The following is a 5,723-nucleotide window of genomic DNA, read 5'->3' as shown; positions in this document are numbered from 1 at the left end:
TCTGTTATTACTAACATTTCATTATCTAAGTTGATTCAGAATCTCTTTTAAAGCAAAACAGCTGTCACCAGCTTTCCAGAAGATGAACACGTGTTCACTCTATTTGGACAAGTACGCGTGTAGTTGAAGAGACGCCGCCCTAGGTAACTGTGCAAATCTTTTCAAATATTACGTTATCTCTCCTAACGTCATTTCTCATTAAATGCATTTGATTCCATGTTTTTCTGTAATCATGTTCATTCAAACACATATTGCATTTCATTTCAAATCCGTCTCTATATAAACTCATCTTCATAACATTTCATCTCTTTACATTCTCTCTCTTCATTCATTGTCTCTCTCTCTTTCGTTTTTTCATAAACCCTAGTTCTAAACCGAATCTCAGAGTAACTTCATGCTTTCATCTTCAAGTACTCAAAGAAAAATGTCTTCTGCTCATCTTGTTCAACACAAATATGGCTACACTCCATTGAAGACTTGTTCTATTCCATCAAATGAACTGGAAGTTCTCTGCGAAACAATGGTTGATTTTGAAAATCTGTGGGAACATGATTTCAAAACAAAGTCTGCAATGCTGGCACAAGGATGGTCGAATTACTTTGAAAAGATTGGTTGGACCAGTTTATCCTCTTTTGGTTAAGGATTTCTGGACTTATGCAACAGTTACTCCAACTGCTATCATCTCCTTCGTGTTAGGGCATGAAGTTGTTGTAACTGAGAAGATGATAAGGAAGCTCTATAGTCTGGATGATTATGAAGGAATCACAGGTGCTATTCCTGGTAGAGTTGATTGGGAAACAATTGATAAAGAATTGTCTACTTCTTCTGGATCTGCATCTCATCAAACTACTTCGTTGAAGCCGTTCTACAGAGTTTGGGCTGAGATTATTCTAGGATCTCTTTATCATAGAAAGCAATCTCTTTCCTCTACGTATGTAAATCAGGATCAGAAGTATGTTCTTTTCTGTATTGGAAAAGGTACTAAGGTTAATCTCTCAAGCATTCTATTTCAACATTTGAAGACAAATATTGAAGAATCACGAGATGAAGAACGCAAGAAGTATCCAGATTTCAAGAAGAACACCATTCCTCTTACCAAAATGATTTCAGACATTCTGATAAAAAGTGACTTGTTGGACCTTCTGAGAACTGTTGGTACACCCAAGTTCTTAACTGTCATTCAAGGACACATTCTAAATGCTTTTGATACAAAGGATGCTTCTGATTGAGAAGGTAACTTATACTCCAAGAATATTTCCAGATATTCTGACTAGAAGAATCCCGGTTGAGAGTTTTTCTCACTTGTTCAAAGAAGAGCTTGACAAGTGATAACACGATTTTATATCGTATATTTAGCCTAAAATCCATAGATATTTATAGCATTTTCCGTTTATTATGTTAATTTATTATGATATTACGCGTGTATTTGCTTTATTTCAGGTTTTACACTTCAATTACGACTATTTGCGAAAAGGAAAGAAAATTGAGCTTAAATGACAAATATTTATGCCTAAAAGATGAAAAGAGAGTGCTGAAATGAAAGAAGGGTGCAATTAGGACCCAAAGGCCCAAAAGAGACGAACCAGCCCACAAAAGAACAAAAATGCGTAGCCCAAACCATGCAACAAGTGGAGACGCACGTCTCCACGTTCTCTTCTGCCACGTCACCAAGGGGAGACGCCCGTCTCCAACTACCCCTATTTTTCCTCCACTTGAGACGCACGTCTCAAGTCAGTCAAGAGCACTTCCTGAAGAAGCGGAGACGCACGTCTCCAGGTCCCAGTCAGAAAAAGGTCCCTCAATTCACGGATTCCAACTGCAAATCCCCTCCTATAAATAGGACCTGCTATCTCACTTCAATCTGTCCGATTTCCTGCCAACGAAGTGCTGCCGAAATTGTACCGCGAACTGCTTTTCTTTATTCTGTTTTCATTTAACCGTCTATTTTCTCACAACGATTTCTACACTGGAAATTGTTGTGAACTTTTCATAGATCTAGCCTTACATTAGATTTATCGCTTTATTTCCTTGTTTTTATTTTCTGCCATTTAAATTCCGAAGAACGATCCAGCCAACCTGTGGTGGAAGTTCGAGTACTTCAAGATTCAATTCAATCCAGATTTATTTTAATTCAGGTTTTTTATTTACCGCCTTATTTATATTATTTATCTGCATGATATATTATATGCCATTTAATATGCTTATTATTATGAACCGAACCAATATATGTATGTTTAATCGTATTAATATGTCTGGCTAAAATACTAAAGGTGTCGGTATGTAAAGTAAGTTAACCGTAGGGATCCGAAATAAATTGGCTTAAATTATGTTTTATTAATTATCACTTATTTTTGGTTTATATGTCTAGTTTAATTAGTAAGTCTTAAAACCAATAGAGCGAAAGTTTGAGGGATTAGGACGGTCAAAGGTTAAAATCAATAGAGCGAAAGTTTGAGATCTTTAACTGGATAGTAGACATAGGACATTAGTTTTAAGGATGGCGAAAGCGTATTAAAACTAATTGGAACTTATTTATTTTCAAAAAGTGTTTTTACACCCGAATGGGATGGCGAAAGCGTACGTTAGGGATATTAGCATGTTCCGAGTCAACAGAGCGAAAGTTTGAGATTAGGAGATTTAAATAGATAACAACCTCGTAAAATAGGCATTTTATTAATTACATTGTTTCCAAAAAGCTCTTCTAAAATCTAATGGGATGGCGAAAGCGTACATTAGGATTAGGATAGTAGTCTGAATCAACAGAGTGAAAGTTTGAGACGAGGATTTTTAATCAATTGGAATTAGTAAAGATTTTTAATTTAATTATGCAAAAGCCAATGAACCTTCGGATTGCCTTTAGTTAAACGAAATACATACTGATACCTGTCTTTTATTATTATTCTTTATTTTCTCACAATCACTTTCCCTTAGGAACAATCGAAATTTTAGTACTCCTAGCTTTACATAGTAACCTTAGATAACGGTAGATCGATTCATAGTCCCTGTGGATTCGATATCTTTTAAAACTACACGACACGACTGTGCACTTGCAGTTATCAGATTTATAGACACGTAAAGTCGCGATCAAGTTTTTGGCGCCGTTGCCGGGGACTATTTAAGTCGATATCGTAACTCACTGTTACACCGTAGAGACTAGGATAATTCTTCCCTTTCTTTTTGAACGATTGTATGCCAAATACTCGTTCACAAGGAGGAGACTTAATACGACGAATTAACGAGATCGAACGTTTCATTAACGTTAAACGTCGAGCTCGCAACCTTCCCGAAGTAGCAGAAATTCCGATTAATCAGGAATTGAATTTTACTGATCAAATCAATCAAATCACCCCGAAGTTAGAGATGGCTGCTATTCGTCCTCTTAGAGACTATGCCGCTCCTTCGCGCGCTGAACCGCATTCAAGTATCGCACCACCTGCGATTGAAGCGAACAATTTCGAACTGAAACCTTCACTGGTCCAAGCTGTTCAACAGAATCAATTCTCTGGAAGCCCTGTAGACGACCCCAATCTCCATTTATCCGTGTTCGTGCAATACGCCGACACTATCAAAGCCAACAACGTTAGTTCCGAAGCTATTCGATTACGCCTTTTCCCTTTCTCCTTGAGAGATAGAGCGAGAGCGTGGCTTCAATCCCTGCCTTCCAATTCCATAACTACGTGGGACGAATTGAAGAGAGTATTCTTAGCAAGATACTTTCCGCCTAGCAAGACTGCTATGCTTAGAGGTCAAATCAACGGATTTACCCAGAAAGATAACGAATCGCTTTTCGAAGCTTGGGAACGTTACAAGGACATGCTTAGAATATGCCCTCATCATGGACTCGAACCATGGCTGATCATCCATACCTTTTATGGTGGTCTCTTATATAACACTAAAATGACTATAGATGCCGCTGCTGGCGGAGCATTAATGGACAAACCCCATGATGAAGCATACAAACTCATAGAGAACATGGCACAAAACCATTACCAATGGGGAGGAGAACGCGCCGCTCTAGAGAAAGCCCAAACCAAAGGAGGAATGTACGAAATTAGTGGTATAGACCGCGTTAACGCTAAAGTAGACGCTTTAACTCAAAAGATCGAGAATTTAACCATCACTCCTTCAGCCACCGCTGCCGCTGTAGCACCTAACTGCGAGATTTGTGGATTGACTGGGCATGTAGTTGCTGAATGCCAACTCTTGACTGGAGTCCCATCTGATCAAGTAAATTACGCTCAAGGAAACCCTTATTCTAACACGTACAACCCTGGATGGAAAAACCACCCGAACTTTTCTTATAAGAACAACAATGCGTTGTACGCGCCTGGACAAGCACCTGCTGTACCACCTGGCTACCAAAAAGCGCCTGTAGCTGCTCAAAACACCCCTAGGAAGTCAAACCTAGAAATCATGATAGAGAACTTTATAGCTTCCCAACAACAAACCAATAAAGACTTCCTGAATCAAAACATCCACAATAGCGAGCAACTAAAACAACTATCGAACAAAGTAGATGCTTTAGCTACGCATAACAAAATGTTAGAAACTCAAATCTCACAAGTAGCTCAACAACAAGCACCTACTGCTGCCCCTGCTGGCACGTTTCCTGCTCAACCACAACCTAATCCTAAAGGACATGCGAACGCGATAACACTACGAAGTGGAACTAATTACGATGGACCCATAGATCCTAGAACCCAAAACGTACCCATGTCACAACAAGAGCCAAAGGAAACCCAAAAGAAAACAACCGACGAACAAACTGCTAAGACTAAAGAGAACAATAACGAAGTGGAACCCGAAAAAGAGAAACCTTATGTTCCACCCCCACCTTATAAGCCACCAATTCCTTACCCTCAAAGATTAGCCAAATCAAAAACCGAAGCGCAATTTAAAAGATTTGTAGAACTTCTGAAGCAATTAAACATAACCATACCATTCACAGAAGCCATAACTGAGATGCCTTCGTACGCTAAGTTCTTAAAAGAAATCTTATCAAACAAAAAGAAACTCGAGGATAACGAAACTATAACGCTTACCGCTGAATGTAGCGCTATCATCCAAAACAACATGCCTCCAAAACTGAAAGACCCTGGTAGTTTCTCTATACCCTGTGTAATTGGAAAAACCATCATAGAGAAAGCCTTGTGCGATTTAGGAGCTAGTGTTAGTTTGATGCCTCTTTCGACCTGTAAGAAACTCAATCTAGGTGAGCTTAAAGCAACAAGAATGTCTCTTCAACTAGCAGACCGTTCAGTTAAATATCCTGTAGGAATGTTAGAGAATATCCCTGTTCGTGTAGGTCAATTCTACATCCCGACTGACTTCATCATTATGGATATCCAAGAAGATTCTAACATCCCGATCATTTTAGGAAGACCATTTTTAGCGACCGCTGGTGCAATTATAGATGTAAAGCGAGGAAAGCTTACTTTCGAAGTAGGAGAAGAGAAAATAGAATTTATCCTTTCCCAATTCCTAAAAGCACCTTCTATAATTGACACATGCTGTTCTGCTGACATAATCGACGAGTGTGTCAAGGAAATAAAATCCGAACCAAATAAGGAAACCGAAACCCTAAGAATTCCTATGCCGCCAATTTTTGAAGATGACAACTGGCGTGAGGAATATCAAGATAACCACCTGAGTGAATGCTTAGCTTTAACCCCTGATCCTATACCTGGACCTAAGAAACCTGCTATAGAGCTGAAGACACTCCC

General features: G+C 38.9%; 1 non-coding gene across 1 annotated transcript; it reads right to left on the bottom strand.

The window, feature by feature from the left end:
- Positions 1-3,735: 3,735 nt before the first annotated feature.
- On the bottom strand, positions 3,736-3,842 carry LOC131645368 (small nucleolar RNA R71). Its single transcript, XR_009296996.1, has one exon. It is a non-coding gene; the product is annotated as a small nucleolar RNA R71 (small nucleolar RNA).
- Between the last annotated feature and the right edge of the window lie 1,881 nt (positions 3,843-5,723).

Source organism: Vicia villosa, linkage group LG1 (assembly GCF_029867415.1).
Source record: "Vicia villosa cultivar HV-30 ecotype Madison, WI linkage group LG1, Vvil1.0, whole genome shotgun sequence".
Classification (NCBI taxonomy): Eukaryota; Viridiplantae; Streptophyta; class Magnoliopsida; order Fabales; family Fabaceae; genus Vicia; species Vicia villosa.
This window is presented reverse-complemented; position numbering and strand designations above follow the sequence as displayed.